At 47.8% G+C, this 23,818-nt stretch overlaps 1 protein-coding gene across 1 annotated transcript in view; it reads left to right on the forward strand.

Annotated features, from left to right (window-relative positions):
* The window catches only part of PAMR1 (peptidase domain containing associated with muscle regeneration 1), a 100,405-nt gene that overhangs the window by 69,744 nt on the left and 6,843 nt on the right, over window positions 1-23,818 (forward strand). The window lies entirely within an intron of this gene.

Here is a 23,818-nt window from a genome sequence, read left to right on the forward strand (position 1 = left end):
ATACTATCTGTGTGCTGTGTGCAGAGTCTCCAGTGTATCCTATGAGATGTAACATCACACTGCCTGTCTATACTATCTGTGTGCTGTGTGCAGAGTCTCCAGTGTATCCTATGAGATGTAACATCACACTGCCTGTCTATACTATCTGTGTGCTGTGTGCAGAGCCTCCAGTGTATCCTATGAGATGTAACATCACACTGCCTGTCTATACTATCTGTGTGCTGTGTGCAGGGTCTCCAGTGTATCCTATGAGATGTGATATCACACTGACTGTCTATACTATCTGTGTGCTGTGTGCAGGGTCTCCAGTGTATCCTATGAGATGTGACATCACACTGCCTGTCTATACTATCTGTGTGCTGTGTGCAGGGTCTCCAGTGTATCCTATGAGATGTGATATCACACTGCCTGTCTATACTATCTGTGTGCTGTGTGCAGGGTCTCCAGTGTATCCTATGAGATGTGACATCACACTGCCTGTCTATACTATCTGTGTGCAGAGTCTCCAGTGTATCCTATGAGATGTAACATCACACTGCTTGTCTATACTATCTGTGTGCTGTGTGCAGAGTCTCCAGTGTATCCTATGAGATGTAACATCACACTGCTTGTCTATACTATCTGTGTGCTGTGTGCAGAGTCTCCAGTGTATCCTATGAGATGTAACATCACACTGCTTGTCTATACTATCTGTGTGCTGTGTGCAGAGTCTCCAGTGTATCCTATGAGATGTAACATCACACTGCCTGTCTATACTATCTGTGTGCTGTGTGCAGAGCCTCCAGTGTATCCTATGAGATGTAACATCACACTGCCTGTCTATACTATCTGTGTGCTGTGTGCAGGGTCTCCAGTGTATCCTATGAGATGTGACATCACACTGCCTGTCTATACTATCTGTGTGTGCTGTGTGCAGTCTCCAGTGTATCCTGTGAGATGTAACATCACACTGCCTGTCTATACTATCTGTGTGCTGTGTGCAGGGTCTCCAGTGTATCCTATGAGATGTGACATCACACTGCCTGTCTATACTATCTGTGTGCTGTGTGCAGGGTCTCCAGTGTATCCTATGAGATGTGACATCACACTGCCTGTCTATACTATCTGTGTGCTGTGTGCAGAGTCTCCAGTGTATCCTATGAGATGTAACATCACACTGCCTGTCTATACTATCTGTGTGCTGTGTGCAGAGTCTCCAGTGTATCCTATGAGATGTAACATCACACTGCCTGTCTATACTATCTGTGTGCTGTGTGCAGAGTCTCCAGTGTATCCTATGAGATGTAACATCACACTGCCTGTCTATACTATCTGTGTGCTGTGTGCAGAGCCTCCAGTGTATCCTATGAGATGTAACATCACACTGCCTGTCTATACTATCTGTGTGCTGTGTGCAGGGTCTCCAGTGTATCCTATGAGATGTGATATCACACTGACTGTCTATACTATCTGTGTGCTGTGTGCAGGGTCTCCAGTGTATCCTATGAGATGTGACATCACACTGCCTGTCTATACTATCTGTGTGCTGTGTGCAGGGTCTCCAGTGTATCCTATGAGATGTGATATCACACTGCCTGTCTATACTATCTGTGTGCTGTGTGCAGGGTCTCCAGTGTATCCTATGAGATGTGACATCACACTGCCTGTCTATACTATCTGTGTGCAGAGTCTCCAGTGTATCCTATGAGATGTAACATCACACTGCTTGTCTATACTATCTGTGTGCTGTGTGCAGAGTCTCCAGTGTATCCTATGAGATGTAACATCACACTGCCTGTCTATACTATCTGTGTGCTGTGTGCAGGGTCTCCAGTGTATCCTATGAGATGTGACATCACACTGCCTGTCTATACTATCTGTGTGCTGTGTGCAGGGTCTCCAGTGTATCCTATGAGATGTGACATCACACTGCCTGTCTATACTATCTGTGTGCTGTGTGCAGAGTCTCCAGTGTATCCTATGAGATGTAACATCACACTGCCTGTCTATACTATCTGTGTGCTGTGTGCAGAGTCTCCAGTGTATCCTATGAGATGTAACATCACACTGCCTGTCTATACTATCTGTGTGCTGTGTGCAGAGTCTCCAGTGTATCCTATGAGATGTAACATCACACTGCCTGTCTATACTATCTGTGTGCTGTGTGCAGAGCCTCCAGTGTATCCTATGAGATGTAACATCACACTGCCTGTCTATACTATCTGTGTGCTGTGTGCAGGGTCTCCAGTGTATCCTATGAGATGTGATATCACACTGACTGTCTATACTATCTGTGTGCTGTGTGCAGGGTCTCCAGTGTATCCTATGAGATGTGACATCACACTGCCTGTCTATACTATCTGTGTGTGCTGTGTGCAGTCTCCAGTGTATCCTGTGAGATGTAACATCACACTGCCTGTCTATACTATCTGTGTGCTGTGTGCAGGGTCTCCAGTGTATCCTATGAGATGTGATATCACACTGACTGTCTATACTATCTGTGTGCTGTGTGCAGAGTCTCCAGTGTATCCTATGAGATGTAACATCACACTGCCTGTCTATACTATCTGTGTGCTGTGTGCAGAGCCTCCAGTGTATCCTATGAGATGTAACATCACACTGCCTGTCTATACTATCTGTGTGCTGTGTGCAGGGTCTCCAGTGTATCCTATGAGATGTGATATCACACTGACTGTCTATACTATCTGTGTGCTGTGTGCAGGGTCTCCAGTGTATCCTATGAGATGTGACATCACACTGCCTGTCTATACTATCTGTGTGCTGTGTGCAGGGTCTCCAGTGTATCCTATGAGATGTGATATCACACTGACTGTCTATACTATCTGTGTGCTGTGTGCAGGGTCTCCAGTGTATCCTATGAGATGTGACATCACACTGCCTGTATATACTATCTGTGTGTGCTGTGTGCAGTCTCCAGTGTATCCTGTGAGATGTAACATCACACTGCCTGTCTATACTATCTGTGTGCTGTGTGCAGGGTCTCCAGTGTATCCTATGAGATGTGACATCACACTGCCTGTCTATACTATCTGTGTGCTGTGTGCAGGGTCTCCAGTGTATCCTATGAGATGTGACGTCACACTGCCTGTCTATACTATCTGTGTGCTGTGTGCAGGGTCTCCAGTGTATCCTATGAGATGTGACATCACACTGCCTGTCTATACTATCTGTGTGCTGTGTGCAGAGTCTCCAGTGTATTCTATGAGATGTAACATCACACTGCCTGTCTATACTATCTGTGTGTGCTGTGTGCAGAGTCTCCAGTGTATCCTATGAGATGTGACATCACACTGCCTGTCTATACTATCTGTGTGCTGTGTGCAGAGTCTCCAGTGTATCCTATTAGATGCGACATCACACTGCCTGTCTATACTATCTGTGTGCTGTGTGCAGAGTCTCCAGTGTATCCTATGAGATGTGACATCACACTGCCTGTCTATACTATCTGTGTGCTGTGTGCAGAGTCTCCAGTGTATCCTATGAGATGCGACATCACACTGCCTGTCTATACTATCTGTGTGTGCTGTGTGCAGAGTCTGCAGTGTATCCTATGAGATGTGACATCACACTGCCTGTCTATACTATCTGTGTGTGCTGTGTGCAGGGTCTCCAGTGTATCCTATGAGATGTGACATCACACTGCCTGTCTATACTATCTGTGTGCTGTGTGCAGAGCCTCCAGTGTATCCTATGAGATGTAACATCACACTGCCTGCCTATACTATCTGTGTGCTGTGTGCAGAGCCTCCAGTGTATCCTATGAGATGTGACATCACACTGCCTGTCTATACTATCTGTGTGTGCTGTGTGCAGAGTCTCCAGTGTATCCTATGAGATGTGACATCACACTGCCTGTCTATACTATCTGTGTGCTGTGTGCAGAGTCTCCAGTGTATCCTATGAGATGTAACATCACACTGCCTGTCTATACTATCTGTGTACTGTGTGCAGGGTCTCCAGTGTATCCTATGAGATGTAACATCACACTGCCTGTCTATACTATCTGTGTGCTGTGTGCAGAGTCTCCAGTGTATCCTATGAGATGCGACATCACACTGCCTGTCTATACTATCTGTGTGCTGTGTGCAGGGTCTCCAGTGTATCCTATGAGATGTGACATCACACTGCCTGTCTATACTATCTGTGTGCTGTGTGCAGAGACTCCAGTGTATCCTATGAGATGTAACATCACACTGCCTGTCTATACTATCTGTGTGCTGTGTGCAGAGTCTCCAGTGTATCCTATGAGATGTAACATCACACTGCCTGTCTATACTATCTGTGTGTGCTGTGTGCAGGGTCTCCAGTGTATCCTATGAGATGTAACATCACACTGCCTGTCTATACTATCTGTGTGCTGTGTGCAGAGTCTCCAGTGTATCCTATGAGATGTAACATCACACTGCCTGTCTATACTATCTGTGTGCTGTGTGCAGAGCCTCCAGTGTATCCTATGAGATGTGACATCACACTGCCTGTCTATACTATCTGTGTGTGCTGTGTGCAGGGTCTCCAGTGTATCCTATGAGATGTGACATCACACTGCCTGTCTATACTATCTGTGTGCTGTGTGCAGAGTCTCCAGTGTATACTATGAGATGTGACATCACACTGCCTGTCTATACTATCTGTGTGCTGTGTGCAGAGTCTCCAGTGTATCCTATGAGATGTAACATCACACTGCCTGTCTATACTATCTGTGTGCTGTGTGCAGGGTCTCCAGTGTATGCTATGAGATGTAACATCACACTGCCTGTCTATACTATCTGTGTGCTGTGTGCAGGGTCTCCAGTGTATCCTATGAGATGTAACATCACACTGTCTGTCTATACTATCCGTGTGCTGTGTGCAGAGTCTCCAGTGTATCCTATGAGATGTGACATTACACTGCCTGTCTATACTATCTGTGTGCTGTGTGCAGAGCCTCCAGTGTATCCTATGAGATGTAACATCACACTGCCTGTCTATACTATCTGTGTGTGCTGTGTGCAGAGTCTCCAGTGTATCCTATGAGATGTGACATCACACTGCCTGTCTATACTATCTGTGTGCTGTGTGCAGAGTCTCCAGTGTATACTATGAGATGTGACATCACACTGCCAGTCTATACTATCTGTGTGCTGTGTGCAGAGTCTCCAGTGTATCCTATGAGATGTAACATCACACTGCCTGTCTATACTATCTGTGTGCTGTGTGCAGAGCCTCCAGTGTATCCTATGAGATGTAACATCACACTGCCTGTCTATACTATCTGTGTGTGATGTGTGCAGAGTCTCCAGTGTATCCTATGAGATGTGACATCACACTGCCTGTCTATACTATCTGTGTGCTGTGTGCAGAGTCTCCAGTGTATCCTATGAGATGTGACATCACACTGCCTGTCTATACTATCTGTGTGTGCTGTGTGCAGGGTCTCCAGTGTATCCTATGAGACGTGACATCACACTGCCTGTCTATACTATCTGTGTGCTGTGTGCAGGGTCTCCAGTGTATCCTATGAGATGTGACATCACACTGCCTGTCTATACTATCTGTGTGTGCTGTGTGCAGGGTCTCCAGTGTATCCTATGAGATGTGACATCACACTGCCTGTCTATACTATCTGTGTGCTGTGTGCAGAGTCTCCAGTGTATCCTATGAGATGTGACATCACACTGCCTGTCTATACTATCTGTGTGCTGTGTGCAGGGTCTCCAGTGTATCCTATGAGATGTGACATCACACTGCCTGTCTATACTATCTGTGTGCTGTGTGCAGGGTCTCCAGTGTATCCTATGAGATGTGACATCACACTGCCTGTCTATACTATCTGTGTGCTGTGTGCAGAGTCTCCAGTGTATCCTATGAGATGTAACATCACACTGCCTGTTTATACTATCTGTGTGCTGTGTGCAGGGTCTCCAGTGTATCCTATGAGATGTGACATCACACTGCCTGTCTATACTATCTGTGTGCTGTGTGCAGAGTCTCCAGTGTATCCTATGAGATGTGACATCACACTGCCTGTCTATACTATCTGTGTGCTGTGTGCAGGGTCTCCAGTGTATCCTATGAGATGTGACATCACACTGCCTGTCTATACTATCTGTGTGCTGTGTGCAGAGTCTCCAGTGTATCCTATGAGATGTAACATCACACTGCCTGTCTATACTATCTGTGTGCTGTGTGCAGGGTCTCCAGTGTATCCTATGAGATGTAACATCACACTGCCTGTCTATACTATCTGTGTGCTGTGTGCAGAGTCTCCAGTGTATCCTATGAGATGTGACATCACACTGCCTGTCTATACTATCTGCGTGCTGTGTGCAGAGTCTCCAGTGTATCCTATGAGATGTGACATCACACTGCCTGTCTATACTATCTGTGTGCTGTGTGCAGAGTCTCCAGTGTATACTATGAGATGTGACATCACACTGCCTGTCTATACTATCTGTGTGCTGTGTGCAGAGTCTCCAGTGTATCCTATGAGATGTGACATCACACTGCCTGTCTATACTATCTGTGTGCTGTGTGCAGAGTCTCAAGTGTATCCTATGAGATGTAACATCACACTGCCTGTGTATACTATCTGTGTGTGCTGTGTGCAGAGTCTCCAGTGTATCCTATGAGATGTAACATCACACTGCCTGTCTATACTATCTGTGTGCTGTGTGCAGGGTCTCCAGTGTATCCTATGAGATGTAACATCACACTGCCTGTCTATACTATCTGTGTGCTGTGTGCAGAGTCTCCAGTGTATCCTATGAGATGTAACATCACACTGCCTGTCTATACTATCTGTGTGTGCTGTGTGCAGGGTCTCCAGTGTATCCTATGAGATGTGACATCACACTGCCTGTCTATACTATCTGTGTGCTGTGTGCAGAGTCTCCAGTGTATCCTATGAGATGTGACATCACACTGCCTGTCTATACTATCTGTGTGCTGTGTGCAGGGTCTCCAGTGTATCCTATGAGACGTGACATCACACTGCCTGTCTATACTATCTGTGTGCTGTGTGCAGGGTCTCCAGTGTATCCTATGAGATGTGACATCACACTGCCTGTCTATACTATCTGTGTGTGCTGTGTGCAGGGTCTCCAGTGTATCCTATGAGATGTGACATCACACTGCCTGTCTATACTATCTGTGTGCTGTGTGCAGGGTCTCCAGTGTATCCTATGAGATGTGACATCACACTGCCTGTCTATACTATCTGTGTGCTGTGTGCAGGGTCTCCAGTGTATCCTATGAGATGTGACATCACACTGCCTGTCTATACTATCTGTGTGCTGTGTGCAGGGTCTCCAGTGTATCCTATGAGATGTAACATCACACTGCCTGTCTATACTATCTGTGTGCTGTGTGCAGAGTCTCCAGTGTATCCTATGAGATGTAAAATCACACTGCCTGTCTATACTATCTGTGTGCTGTGTGCAGAGTCTCCAGTGTATCCTATGAGATGTGACATCACACTGCCTGTCTATACTATCTGCGTGCTGTGTGCAGAGTCTCCAGTGTATCCTATGAGATGTGACATCACACTGCCTGTATATACTATCTGTGTGCTGTGTGCAGAGTCTCCAGTGTATCCTATGAGATGTAACATCACACTGCCTGTCTATACTATCTGTGTGCTGTGTGCAGAGTCTCCAGTGTATCCTATGAGATGTAACATCACACTGCCCGTATATACTATCTGTGTGCTGTGTGCAGAGTCTCCAGTGTATCCTATGAGATGTGACATCACACTGCCTGTCTATACTATCTGCGTGCTGTGTGCAGAGTCTCCAGTGTATCCTATGAGATGTGACATCACACTGCCTGTCTATACTATCTGTGTGCAGGGTCTCCAGTGTATCCTATGAGATGTGACATCACACTGCCTGTCTATACTATCTGTGTGCTGTGTGCAGAGTCTCCAGTGTATCCTATGAGATCTGACATCACACTGCCTGTCTATACTATCTGTGTGCTGTGTGCAGAGTCTCCAGTGTATCCTATGAGATGTGACATCACACTGCCTGTCTATACTATCTGTGTGTGCTGTGTGCAGAGTCTCCAGTGTATCCTATGAGATGTAACATCACACTGCCTGTCTATACTATCTGTGTGTTCTGTGTGCAGAGTCTCCAGTGTATCCTATGAGATGTAACATCACACTGCCTGTCTATACTATCTGTGTGCTGTGTGCAGAGCCTCCAGTGTATCCTATGAGATGTAACATCACACTGCCTGTCTATACTATTTGTGTGTGCTGTGTGCAGAGTCTCCAGTGTATCCTGTGAGATGTGACATCACACTGCCTGTCTATACTATCTGTGTGTGCTGTGTGCAGAGTCTCCAGTGTATCCTATGAGATGTAACATCACACTGCCTGTCTATACTATTTGTGTGTGCTGTGTGCAGAGTCTCCAGTGTATCCTGTGAGATGTGACATCACACTGCCTGTCTATACTATCTGTGTGTGCTGTGTGCAGAGTCTCCAGTGTATCCTATGAGATGTGACATCACACTGCCTGTCTATACTATCTGTGTGTGCTGTGTGCAGAGCCTCCAGTGTATCCTATGAGATGTAACATCACACTGCCTGTCTATACTATCTGTGTGCTGTGTGCAGAGTCTCCAGTGTATCCTATGAGATGTGACATCACACTGCCTGTCTATACTATCTGTGTGCTGTGTGCAGGGTCTCCAGTGTATCCTATGAGATGTAACATCACACTGCCTGTCTATACTATCTGTGTGCTGTGTGCAGAGTCTCCAGTGTATCCTATGAGATGTGACATCACACTGCCTGTCTATACTATCTGTGTGCTGTGTGCAGAGTCTCCAGTGTATACTATGAGATGTGACATCACACTGCCTGTCTATACTATCTGTGTGCTGTGTGCAGGGTCTCCAGTGTATCCTATGAGATGTGACATCACACTGCCTGTCTATACTATCTGTGTGCAGAGTCTCCAGTGTATCCTATGGGATGTAACATCACACTGCCTGTCTATACTATCTGTGTGCTGTGTGCAGGGTCTCCAGTGTATCCTATGAGATGCGACATCACACTGCCTGTCTATACTATCTGTGTGCTGTGTGCAGGGTCTCCAGTGTATCCTATGAGATGTAACATCACACTGCCTGTCTATACTATCTGTGTGTGCTGTGTGCAGAGTCTCCAGTGTATCCTATGAGATGTGACATCACACTGCCTGTCTATACTATCTGTGTGCTGTGTGCAGAGTCTCCAGTGTATCCTATGAGATGTAACATCACACTGCCTGTCTATACTATCTGTGTGCTGTGTGCAGGGTCTCCAGTGTATCCTATAAGATGTAACATCACACTGCCTGTCTATACTATCTGTGTGCTGTGTGCAGAGTCTCCAGTGTATCCTATGAGATGCGACATCACACTGCCTGTCTATACTATCTGTGTGCTGTGTGCAGGGTCTCCAGTGTATCCTATGAGATGTGACATCACACTGCCTGTCTATACTATCTGTGTGCTGTGTGCAGGGTCTCCAGTGTATCCTATGAGATGTAACATCACACTGCCTGTCTATACTATCTGTGTGCTGTGTGCAGAGACTCCAGTGTATCCTATGAGATGTAACATCACACTGCCTGTCTATACTATCTGTGTGCTGTGTGCAGAGTCTCCAGTGTATCCTATGAGATGTAACATCACACTGCCTGTCTATACTATCTGTGTGTGCTGTGTGCAGGGTCTCCAGTGTATCCTATGAGATGTAACATCACACTGCCTGTCTATACTATCTGTGTGCTGTGTGCAGAGTCTCCAGTGTATCCTATGAGATGTAACATCACACTGCCTGTCTATACTATCTGTGTGCTGTGTGCAGAGCCTCCAGTGTATCCTATGAGATGTGACATCACACTGCCTGTCTATACTATCTGTGTGTGCTGTGTGCAGGGTCTCCAGTGTATCCTATGAGATGTGACATCACACTGCCTGTCTATACTATCTGTGTGCTGTGTGCAGAGTCTCCAGTGTATACTATGAGATGTGACATCACACTGCCTGTCTATACTATCTGTGTGCTGTGTGCAGAGTCTCCAGTGTATCCTATGAGATGTAACGTCACACTTCCTGTCTATACTATCTGTGTGCTGTGTGCAGGGTCTCCAGTGTATGCTATGAGATGTAACATCACACTGCCTGTCTATACTATCTGTGTGCTGTGTGCAGAGTCTCCAGTGTATCCTATGAGATGTGACATCACACTGCCTGTCTATACTATCTGTGTGTGCTGTGTGCAGAGTCTCCAGTGTATCCTATGAGATGTGACATCACACTGCCTGTATATACTATCTGTGTGCTGTGTGCAGGGTCTCCAGTGTATCCTATGAGATGTAACATCACACTGCCTGTCTATACTATCTGTGTGCTGTGTGCAGGGTCTCCAGTGTATCCTATGAGATGTAACATCACACTGCCTGTCTATACTATCCGTGTGCTGTGTGCAGAGTCTCCAGTGTATCCTATGAGATGTGACATTACACTGCCTGTCTATACTATCTGTGTGCTGTGTGCAGAGCCTCCAGTGTATCCTATGAGATGTAACATCACACTGCCTGTCTATACTATCTGTGTGTGCTGTGTGCAGAGTCTCCAGTGTATCCTATGAGATGTGACATCACACTGCCTGTCTATACTATCTGTGTGCTGTGTGCAGAGTCTCCAGTGTATACTATGAGATGTGACATCACACTGCCTGTCTATACTATCTGTGTGCTGTGTGCAGAGTCTCCAGTGTATCCTATGAGATGTAACATCACACTGCCTGTCTATACTATCTGTGTGCTGTGTGCAGAGCCTCCAGTGTATCCTATGAGATGTAACATCACACTGCCTGTCTATACTATCTGTGTGTGCTGTGTGCAGAGTCTCCAGTGTATCCTATGAGATGTGACATCACACTGCCTGTCTATACTATCTGTGTGCTGTGTGCAGAGTCTCCAGTGTATCCTATGAGATGTGACATCACACTGCCTGTCTATACTATCTGTGTGTGCTGTGTGCAGGGTCTCCAGTGTATCCTATGAGACGTGACATCACACTGCCTGTCTATACTATCTGTGTGCTGTGTGCAGGGTCTCCAGTGTATCCTATGAGATGTGACATCACACTGCCTGTCTATACTATCTGTGTGTGCTGTGTGCAGGGTCTCCAGTGTATCCTATGAGATGTGACATCACACTGCCTGTCTATACTATCTGTGTGCTGTGTGCAGAGTCTCCAGTGTATCCTATGAGATGTGACATCACACTGCCTGTCTATACTATCTGTGTGCTGTGTGCAGGGTCTCCAGTGTATCCTATGAGATGTGACATCACACTGCCTGTCTATACTATCTGTGTGCTGTGTGCAGGGTCTCCAGTGTATCCTATGAGATGTGACATCACACTGCCTGTCTATACTATCTGTGTGCTGTGTGCAGAGTCTCCAGTGTATCCTATGAGATGTAACATCACACTGCCTGTCTATACTATCTGTGTGCTGTGTGCAGGGTCTCCAGTGTATCCTATGAGATGTGACATCACACTGCCTGTCTATACTATCTGTGTGCTGTGTGCAGAGTCTCCAGTGTATCCTATGAGATGTGACATCACACTGCCTGTCTATACTATCTGTGTGCTGTGTGCAGAGTCTCCAGTGTATCCTATGAGATGTGACATCACACTGCCTGTCTATACTATCTGTGTGCTGTGTGCAGAGTCTCCAGTGTATCCTATGAGATGTAACATCACACTGCCTGTCTATACTATCTGTGTGCTGTGTGCAGGGTCTCCAGTGTATCCTATGAGATGTAACATCACACTGCCTGTCTATACTATCTGTGTGCTGTGTGCAGAGTCTCCAGTGTATCCTATGAGATGTGACATCACACTGCCTGTCTATACTATCTGTGTGCTGTGTGCAGGGTCTCCAGTGTATCCTATGAGATGTGACATCACACTGCCTGTCTATACTATCTGTGTGCTGTGTGCAGGGTCTCCAGTGTATCCTATGAGATGTGACATCACACTGCCTGTCTATACTATCTGTGTGCTGTGTGCAGGGTCTCCAGTGTATCCTATGAGACGTGACATCACACTGCCTGTCTATACTATCTGTGTGCTGTGTGCAGGGTCTCCAGTGTATCCTATGAGATGTGACATCACACTGCCTGTCTATACTATCTGTGTGTGCTGTGTGCAGGGTCTCCAGTGTATCCTATGAGATGTGACATCACACTGCCTGTCTATACTATCTGTGTGCTGTGTGCAGGGTCTCCAGTGTATCCTATGAGATGTGACATCACACTGCCTGTCTATACTATCTGTGTGCTGTGTGCAGGGTCTCCAGTGTATCCTATGAGATGTGACATCACACTGCCTGTCTATACTATCTGTGTGCTGTGTGCAGGGTCTCCAGTGTATCCTATGAGATGTAACATCACACTGCCTGTCTATACTATCTGTGTGCTGTGTGCAGAGTCTCCAGTGTATCCTATGAGATGTAACATCACACTGCCTGTCTATACTATCTGTGTGCTGTGTGCAGAGTCTCCAGTGTATCCTATGAGATGTGACATCACACTGCCTGTCTATACTATCTGCGTGCTGTGTGCAGAGTCTCCAGTGTATCCTATGAGATGTGACATCACACTGCCTGTCTATACTATCTGCGTGCTGTGTGCAGAGTCTCCAGTGTATCCTATGAGATGTGACATCACACTGCCTGTCTATACTATCTGTGTGCTGTGTGCAGAGTCTCCAGTGTATCCTATGAGATGTAACATCACACTGCCTGTCTATACTATCTGTGTGCTGTGTGCAGAGTCTCCAGTGTATCCTATGAGATGTAACATCACACTGCCCGTATATACTATCTGTGTGCTGTGTGCAGAGTCTCCAGTGTATCCTATGAGATGTGACATCACACTGCCTGTCTATACTATCTGCGTGCTGTGTGCAGAGTCTCCAGTGTATCCTATGAGATGTGACATCACACTGCCTGTCTATACTATCTGTGTGCAGGGTCTCCAGTGTATCCTATGAGATGTGACATCACACTGCCTGTCTATACTATCTGTGTGCTGTGTGCAGGGTCTCCAGTGTATCCTATGAGATGTAACATCACACTGCCTGTCTATACTATCTGTGTGTGCTGTGTGCAGAGCCTCCAGTGTATCCTATGAGATGTAACATCACACTGCCTGTCTATACTATCTGTGTGCTGTGTGCAGAGTCTCCAGTGTATCCTATGAGATGTAACATCACACTGCCTGTCTATACTATCTGTGTGTTGTGTGCAGAGTCTCCAGTGTATCCTATGAGATGTAACATCACACTGCCTGTCTATACTATCTGTGTGCTGTGTGCAGAGTCTCCAGTGTATTCTATGAGATGTGACATCACACTGCCTGTCTATACTATCTGTGTACTGTGTGCAGAGTCTCCAGTGTATCCTATGAGATGTGACATCACACTGCCTGTCTATACTATCTGTGTGCTGTGTGCAGAGTCTCCAGTGTATCCTATGAGATGTAACATCACACTGCCTGTCTATACTATCTGTGTGCTGTGTGCAGAGTCTCCAGTGTATCCTATGAGATGTGACATCACACTGCCTGTCTATACTATCTGTGTGCTGTGTGCAGAGTCTCCAGTGTATCCTATGAGATCTGACATCACACTGCCTGTCTATACTATCTGTGTGCTGTGTGCAGAGTCTCCAGTGTATCCTATGAGATGTGACATCACACTGCCTGTCTATACTATCTGTGTGCTGTGTGCAGGGTCTCCAGTGTATCCTATGAGATGTGACATCACACTGCCTGTCTATACTATCTGTGTGTGCTGTGTGCAGGGTCTCCAGTGTATCCTATGAGATGTGACATCACACTGCCTGTCTATACTATCTGTGTGCTGTGTGCAGGGTCTCCAGTGTATCCTATGAGATGTGACATCACACTGCCTGTCTATACTATCTGTGTGCTGTGTGCAGGGTCTCCAGTGTATCCTATGAGATGTGACATCACACTGCCTGTCTATACTATCTGTGTGCTGTGTGCAGGGTCTCCAGTGTATCCTATGAGATGTAACATCACACTGCCTGTCTATACTATCTGTGTGCTGTGTGCAGAGTCTCCAGTGTATCCTATGAGATGTAACATCACACTGCCTGTCTATACTATCTGTGTGCTGTGTGCAGAGTCTCCAGTGTATCCTATGAGATGTGACATCACACTGCCTGTCTATACTATCTGCGTGCTGTGTGCAGAGTCTCCAGTGTATCCTATGAGATGTGACATCACACTGCCTGTCTATACTATCTGCGTGCTGTGTGCAGAGTCTCCAGTGTATCCTATGAGATGTGACATCACACTGCCTGTCTATACTATCTGTGTGCTGTGTGCAGAGTCTCCAGTGTATCCTATGAGATGTAACATCACACTGCCTGTCTATACTATCTGTGTGCTGTGTGCAGAGTCTCCAGTGTATCCTATGAGATGTAACATCACACTGCCCGTATATACTATCTGTGTGCTGTGTGCAGAGTCTCCAGTGTATCCTATGAGATGTGACATCACACTGCCTGTCTATACTATCTGCGTGCTGTGTGCAGAGTCTCCAGTGTATCCTATGAGATGTGACATCACACTGCCTGTCTATACTATCTGTGTGCAGGGTCTCCAGTGTATCCTATGAGATGTGACATCACACTGCCTGTCTATACTATCTGTGTGCTGTGTGCAGGGTCTCCAGTGTATCCTATGAGATGTAACATCACACTGCCTGTCTATACTATCTGTGTGTGCTGTGTGCAGAGCCTCCAGTGTATCCTATGAGATGTAACATCACACTGCCTGTCTATACTATCTGTGTGCTGTGTGCAGAGTCTCCAGTGTATCCTATGAGATGTAACATCACACTGCCTGTCTATACTATCTGTGTGTTGTGTGCAGAGTCTCCAGTGTATCCTATGAGATGTAACATCACACTGCCTGTCTATACTATCTGTGTGCTGTGTGCAGAGTCTCCAGTGTATTCTATGAGATGTGACATCACACTGCCTGTCTATACTATCTGTGTACTGTGTGCAGAGTCTCCAGTGTATCCTATGAGATGTGACATCACACTGCCTGTCTATACTATCTGTGTGCTGTGTGCAGAGTCTCCAGTGTATCCTATGAGATGTAACATCACACTGCCTGTCTATACTATCTGTGTGCTGTGTGCAGAGTCTCCAGTGTATCCTATGAGATGTGACATCACACTGCCTGTCTATACTATCTGTGTGCTGTGTGCAGAGTCTCCAGTGTATCCTATGAGATCTGACATCACACTGCCTGTCTATACTATCTGTGTGCTGTGTGCAGAGTCTCCAGTGTATCCTATGAGATGTGACATCACACTGCCTGTCTATACTATCTGTGTGTGCTGTGTGCAGAGTCTCCAGTGTATCCTATGAGATGTAACATCACACTGCCTGTCTATACTATCTGTGTGTTCTGTGTGCAGAGTCTCCAGTGTATCCTATGAGATGTAACATCACACTGCCTGTCTATACTATCTGTGTGCTGTGTGCAGAGCCTCCAGTGTATCCTATGAGATGTAACATCACACTGCCTGTCTATACTATTTGTGTGTGCTGTGTGCAGAGTCTCCAGTGTATCCTGTGAGATGTGACATCACACTGCCTGTCTATACTATCTGTGTGTGCTGTGTGCAGAGTCTCCAGTGTATCCTATGAGATGTAACATCACACTGCCTGTCTATACTATTTGTGTGTGCTGTGTGCAGAGTCTCCAGTGTATCCTGTGAGATGTGACATCACACTGCCTGTCTATACTATCTGTGTGTGCTGTGTGCAGAGTCTCCAGTGTATCCTATGAGATGTGACATCACACTGCCTGTCTATACTATCTGTGTGTGCTGTGTGCAGAGCCTCCAGTGTATCCTATGAGATGTAACATCACACTGCCTGTCTATACTATCTGTGTGTGCTGTGTGCAGAGTCTCCAGTGTATCCTATGAGATGTGACATCACACTGCCTGTCTATACTATCTGTGTGCTGTGTGCAGGGTCTCCAGTGTATCCTATGAGATGTAACATCACATTGCCTGTCTATACTATCTGTGTGCTGTGTGCAGTCTCCAGTGTATCCTATGAGATGTGACATCACACTGCCTGTATATACTATCTGTGTGCTGTGTGCAGGGTCTCCAGTGTATCCTATGAGATGTGACATCACACTGCCTGTCTATACTATCTGTGTGCTGTGTGCAGGGTCTCCAGTGTATCCTATGAGATGTGACATCACACTGCCTGTCTATACTATCTGTGTGCTGTGTGCAGGGTCTCCAGTGTATCCTATGAGATGTGACATCACACTGCCTGTCTATACTATCTGTGTGCTGTGTGCAGAGTCTCCAGTGTATCCTATGAGATGTAACATCACACTGCCTGTCTATACTATCTGTGTGCTGTGTGCAGAGTCTCCAGTGTATCCTATGAGATGTGACATCACACTGCCTGTCTAACAAGCCCCAAAGCAAATAGCGAAGGGGCTGAGGACTGTAGGGGGTGGTTTCAAGCCTTCTGGTAGGCTGGTGGGGCTTGCCCCTTTACCCCTCCCGTGTGAGGTCACCGGAGGCGGTGTTTGGGGGCGGGTAAGGACCCGCCCAGTGGTTTTATAAAGTCCGAGAGCACGTGGGGGGGCCTCTTTCCTTCTGCCCCCTGGACCGAAGAGGCGAGAAGTCTGAGACACCTCTGCAAATACCCAGCATGGCTTCCCTAGAAGAACAAGTAATCCAGCAAGTGGTCCTGGATGGTTCAGCCACGCTGGATACCCTCCTGCAGCGCCTTGCTGCGGGGTCGGTTCAAGAAGTGGATGTCCCTGAAGAGGACACCCATCTCCCTGGATCGAAACCCGCTGCAGTGGCTTCCACCCTGGAGGGTACAGCCACCACCCCCGCCCGGCGGCCCGCCACCCTGTCACCACCACCCACCCAGTGCTCCTTACCTCCTCCACGGGAGCAGCTGGCAGAAGACGGAGGACTTCCCCTGAAGAAGATCAGGCCTCATGTCCGTCTGAGTCCAGGATCACCTCCAGCAGCCAGGAAACGCGGCCCGGGCCAGAAGAAGATGGCGTCGCCCAGACCACGCGGGACGCCTTCTGCACCGGAGGATCGTCGTGGGATCCCTGCTGAGAAGAATGCAAAGGGGTAGGTTTCCATCCTCTGCCCAGCACCCCAGCTCTGCTGCCTGCTCACCTACCCCAGCGCTGCTGCCCGGTCACCTACCCCAGCGCTGCTGCCCGGTCACCTACCCCAGCGCTTTTGCCCGCTCCCCCCTCCCCCCCCTGCTCCCAGCTCCGGTCCCCTCACCACCAGGCCCCGGCCAGATGCACCTCCCCGCTCTCCTCACCCCCGGCCAGATGCACCTCACCGCTCTCCTCACCTCCTGCTCAGGCCCCGGCCGACCTCAGCTTTTAGCCCCGATGCCCGGCCTCCCCAGCTCCCGTACAACCAGGTAACCCCCTCACCTCCGCGGCGCCCTCGATCCCGCCCCCCACCGATCACCTCACCTCCGCGGCGCCCGCTATCCCGCCCCCCCCGATCATGCTCACCTCCGTGGCGCCCGCTATGCCGCCCACCAACCTCCAACCCCCCCCCCCCGATCATCTCACCCCCCCCCCCCGATCATCTCACCCCCCCCCGATCATCTCACCTTCCTCTCCTCCGTGATCCCGCTGCCCTCACCACTCACCTCCAGCACCAGCCGGAGCCTGCGGCCTCCGCATCCGGCCGGGCCTCTGGTAAGTCGAGCCGCCTCCCCCTCGGCAGCGATCCCCATCCTGCTCCTCACACTGGCAGGGCCTGCCTTTTCCAGCCCTTCCGACACCCCCATTTTCCCTCCCCCGCCGTGCGGCAGGCTTCAGGCCTACCCGGCGCCTAGGCCGGGGACTTCCGGTAGGCCTCGGGCCTAATTTTCAGCCTGCCCTGGCCTGCTACCAGGCCTCAGGCCCCCACGCCAGCCAGCCCCAGGCCTCGGGCCTATCCATCACCAGCCCCGGGCTCGGCACCAGGCCTCGGGCCTATCCCCCATCCTGCCCCAGGCCCCATAGCAGTCCTCGGGCCTACCCACACTCCAGGCCTCGGCCCTTTCTCCCCAGGCAGCCCCACACCAGGCCTCGGGCCTACTCCCCAGTCAGCCCCAGGCCCCCCTCCCTGTCACATACCCCCCACCAACTCAGGAGCTGCCAGCAGCGCTATCCACAGCCTGCGTCCCGGCACTCTGCTTTCCCCCACCATGCCCCCCGGCCCAGCCAACACCACAGTCCTGGATCCCTGGGCAGCTCCCCTTCCCTCCTCCTCTCCTATTCCCGAGTCCTCTCTGCATACCCTTGATGCGGTAGAGACCTCTATGCCCACGGTGCACCACAGACACAGGAGCCACAGATCCCCGTCCTACAAGCAGCAACGTCACAGCAGAATGGACTCCCAGAGGCCATACCGCAGGCGGGCTGCTGATACTGGCTCTGAGCTCCTTTCACCAGGCCGCAGCCGCCATCATCATCATCACGGAGGACGTCGCAGACACTACAGCAGCCCATCGTCACCGGGTTCCAGTGGCCGCGAGGCGGGCACTCACACACCCGCACCCGTCACCGAGACTACCGACAACGGCACAGACTTCCCTCACCGCCTGACCAAGTGCTCCAGGCGGACATCAGAGCATCCAACAACTCGCCAGGAATCCGAAAACCGTTCCTCAGCTCTTCTACAGCCACCGCAGTTCCAGAGGTCATCCCGTCATGGCAGCCAAGACTCTCAAGCTCCACCTCACAGCTCTGACATCAGCAAGAAACCACCTCAACGCATCACTTCAGCTTCCGAACATCACCAACCATCTGAACAGGACGAAGCACAGTCTTCTCATCAGGACACGCCAGCTCCACCAGCGAAGACTTCATCCGGTGAGTTCAGTGGCCTCCCCTCGTGGTCGGCCATTACCTCCTCACACAAGAGCACAGAGGTTCTCATCACACAAGAACACAGAGGTCATCACACAAGAACACAGAGGTCATCACGTCCATTAGATCACTACTCACACAATTACAAGCCAGTCAGGATACACCTGTGGGCTTAGGGTATTTAGCTAGCGCAGGACAGGGCAACCCATTTAGGGATCGCAGCCCCAGGAATGCCAGTGCCCGGGGCTGTGCTATCCTCCTTCCAGGAGCCGGGTCCGTGCATGCGCAGTGTAATACATTTGTATTACACTGTGTGTGGTGAACAATAGCTTTAGCAAGCGATCAGTGGATTGCTTATCAGGCATGTAAAAACTAAGCCCTAAACTCGCTCTGTCAACAAAAAATATTAAAGTTACGTTTTCGAAAAGATGGCGATTAAAAAAAAAAAAAAAAAAAAAAAAAAAAAAAAGAGATTTCCTCTATTTTAGTTTTTTCAGTAAAATTGTAAAAATAAAAAACTATATACATGAGGTATCAACGTAATCGTAGTGACCTATAGAATAAAGATAATATAATATTTTTAGTGCACGGTGTACGACCTTCAAAAATACAAAAAGAAAGGAAACCAAAATTGACAATTTTTCTTTCACCCATACATTCAAGAGTTACTAAAATCTCATCAATAAGCTACAGACCCACTAAAATGAAGTATTTGTGAAGTGCATCTCATGACGCAAAGAATAAGCCCTTATTTGTCCAAAAAAAAAAAAAAAAAAAGTACTTTCAATTGCATCTGTTTCTGTTTTAACGCCTGTAAAACAGTTAAAGGGTTAACAAACTTCACAAAAGTTGTTTCGCATACATTGAGGGCTGTCCTTTCTATAATGGGGTAATTTATGGGATTTTCTTTTATTTAGACCTCTCAAATTGACCTGAAACCGAGCAGGTCCTGCAATAGCAGGTTTTTGCGTTTTTTATGAAAATATGGAAAATCGCACAGAACATTCAAAGCCCCATAACATCCTGTAAAAAATTTAAATATGCATAAAACATCACGTCCACATAAATTAGTCATTCGGTGAATGTTAGTTATTACATTTTAGCGGTTATGACTATGTATGGGATAAAGTAGAACATTTTGAAGTCCGGTAATCGAGAATTTTTCAAAATTTTCACCAAATATCTGAATTTCTCCTAAATAAAGGCAAAACATACCACCAAAATTTTGTAACTAACATGAAGTACAAAGTGTCACGAGAAAACAATTTTAAAATCACCTGGATATGGTAAACCGTTTCATAGTTATAACCACTTATAGTGACTCAGAACAGTTTTCAAAAATGGCCCGTGTCAGGAAGGTGAAAAGTGGCTCCGGCGTTAAGGGGTTAATGTCAGTGAAGGATAATCCTGGGCAGCACAAAAGGCACTTCTCACCCCATCCACTGCATCAGGTTAGCCACCAGCCCACCGTAATGTTGGTTAATTGCGGCAGTTTAATTTCTTCAATCCAGTATTAGCACTGGAGAAGGTCGGGAATGAGGTTTCCCCGGGTAGGATGGCCGCCCCCTTATAGAACCGCCAGGCTTAGGTTTCCCCGGGTAGGACGGCCGGTCCCTTATAGAACCGCCAGGCTTAGTTCCCAAAAGGAGCCCGGAAAGTTCAGATTAATTGCTCACCTGTCTTTTCCCAAGGGTCCATCGGTCAATGACGCTATATAGGAGGTTGTGGCGGTTATGTACGTCTCCTTTGATAGGGCAGTTGTCTAAGTGCAGAGAAAGATGGAAGTCTCCAAACTTTCCATAACTAGTTGCGAGCTTTTGCGGTTTCGGTCCCTGGTTTTGGCAAATGCAGCAACTTAAAGTCGGTAAAGGATAATCCTGGGTTATGTAAATGGCACCTCTCACCCCGGATAACTAGTCCCTTGCAGGAAGTCTTGTGGGTTTTGCAGGTATGTCTTCGAGCAGTTAATGGGTCAGGCATCCTATTCTCAGCTGCTTTACAGAGAGCAAGGAAAGTCCTGATTATCAAAAATACATGGTGTCCCTGGGTGGAGTGGCGTATAGGCATGAGAATCTGCGGGGGATAACCACCATCTCTTATTATGAGAATCTGCAGGGGATAACCACCATCTCTTATTATGAGAATCTGCGGGGGATAACCACCATCTCTTATTATGAGAATCTGCAGGGGATAACCACCATCTCTTATTATGAGAATCTGCGGGGGATAACCACCATCTCTTATTATGAGAATCTGCAGGGGATAACCACCATCTCTTATTATGAGAATCTGCAGGGGATAACCACCATCTCTTATTATGAGAATCTGCGGGGGATAACCACCATCTCTTATTATGAGAATCTGCAGGGGATAACCACCATCTCTTATTATGAGAATCTGCAGGGGATTGCCGCCATCCCTTATTATGCGACGGGGTCCATCTCAATTCCATTAAGGTGAATATTTTCCTTCTCGGCCTGCAGGAGCTGGCTGAGAAGGCCATGGCCTTGGCCCGTGTGGGGGGTCGCAGCCGGTGGTAGGAGGGAGGAGGCTGCTCCGTGGCGGAAGTTACACAGGCCCTAAGGCGCTGGAAGATGCCCACATGCCGGCTGCAGGGACGCAGCCGCCATTTCGGGCGAAGTTGGTTCTCAAGATTTTGAAGATGCCAAGCGGGCCTAGCAAGTTGGGAAATGTTTTAATTTATAACATTATTTAATAATTTATCTTAGTTGTTAATAAACGCTGTGGCCTTCCCACATTACCCAAACATTTAGTTTCCCAGTCTGTTTATGGGTGGCTAGTCTAGGTACACGGTCAAGTGCGAGACGGTTGGGTGGTTAGTCTAGGTACACGGTCAAGTACCAGACGGTTGGGTGGTTAGTCTAGGTACACGGTCAAGTACCAGACGGTTGGGTGGTTAGTCTAGGTACACGGTCAAGTACCAGACGGTTGGGTGGTTAGTCTAGGTACACGGTCAAGTACCAGACGGTTGGATGATTTCTCAAAGTACAAGGTCAAGTACCAAACGGATGGAAGGTTTATCAAAATACAAGGTCAAGTACCAGACGGTTGGATGGTTGATCAAGGTACAGGGTCAAGTACCAAACGGTTGGATGGTTGATCAAGGTACAAGGTCAAGTACCAAACGGTTGGATGGTTGATCAAGGTACGGGGCCAAGTACCAAACGGTTGGATGGTTGATCAAGGTACAAGGTCAGGTACCAGACGGTTGGATGGTTTATCGAGGTACAGGGTCAAGTACCAAATTTAAGGTTTGGGTTTGTTAATCCCTGCAGTCTATACTATCTGTGTGCTGTGTGCAGAGTCTCCAGTGTATACTATGAGATGTGACATCACACTGCCTGTCTATACTATCTGTGTGCTGTGTGCAGGGTCTCCAGTGTATCCTATGAGATGTGACATCACACTGCCTGTCTATACTATCTGTGTGCTGTGTGCAGAGCCTCCAGTGTATCCTATGAGATGTAACATCACACTGCCTGTCTATACTATCTGTGTGCTGTGTGCAGGGTCTCCAGTGTATCCTATGAGATGTGACATCACACTGCCTGTCTATACTATCTGTGTGCTGTGTGCAGGGTCTCCAGTGTATCCTATGAGATGTAACATCACACTGCCTGTCTATACTATCTGTGTGTGCTGTGTGCAGAGTCTCCAGTGTATCCTATGAGATGTGACATCACACTGCCTGTCTATACTATCTGTGTGCTGTGTGCAGGGTCTCCAGTGTATCCTATGAGATGTAACATCACACTGCCTGTCTATACTATCTGTGTGCTGTGTGCAGAGTCTCCAGTGTATCCTATGAGATGTAACATCACACTGCCTGTCTATACTATCTGTGTGTGCTGTGTGCAGGGTCTCCAGTGTATCCTATGAGATGTAACATCACACTGCCTGTCTATACTATCCGTGTGCTGTGTGCAGGGTCTCTAGTGTATCCTATGAGATGTAACATCACACTGCCTGTCTATACTATCTGTGTGTGCTGTGTGCAGAGTCTCCAGTGTATCCTATGAGATGTGACATCACACTGCCTGTCTATACTATCTGTGTGCTGTGTGCAGGGTCTCCAGTGTATGCTATGAGATGTAACATCACACTGCCTGTCTATACTATCTGTGTGCTGTGTGCAGGGTCTCCAGTGCATCCTATGAGATGTGACATCACACTGCCTGTCTATACTATCTGTGTGCTGTGTGCAGAGTCTCCAGTGTATCCTATGAGATGTAACATCACACTGCCTGTCTATACTATCTGTGTGCTGTGTGCAGGGTCTCCAGTGTATCCTATGAGATGTGACATCACACTGCCTGTCTATACTATCTGTGTGCTGTGTGCAGAGTCTCCAGTGTATCCTATGAGATGTAACATCACACTGCCTGTCTATACTATCTGTGTGCTGTGTGCAGAGTCTCCAGTGTATCCTATGAGATGTAACATCACACTGCCTGTCTATACTATCTGTGTGCTGTGTGCAGGGTCTCCAGTGTATCCTATGAGATGTGACATCACACTGTCCGTCTATACTATCTGTGTGTGCTGTGTGCAGAGTCTCCAGTGTATCCTATGAGATGTGACATCACACTGCCTGTCTATACTATCTGTGTGCTGTGTGCAGGGTCTCCAGTGTATCCTATGAGATGTAACATCACACTGCCTGTCTATACCATCTGTGTGCTGTGTGCAGAGCCTCCAGTGTATCCTATGAGATGTAGCATCACACTGCCTGTCTATACTATCTGTGTGCTGTGTGCAGAGTCTCCAATGTATCCTATGAGATGTGACATCACACTGCCTGTCTATACTATCTGTGTGCTGTGTGCAGAGTCT

Source organism: Engystomops pustulosus, chromosome 7, assembly GCF_040894005.1.
Source record: "Engystomops pustulosus chromosome 7, aEngPut4.maternal, whole genome shotgun sequence".
In the NCBI taxonomy this organism is placed as follows: Eukaryota; Metazoa; Chordata; class Amphibia; order Anura; family Leptodactylidae; genus Engystomops; species Engystomops pustulosus.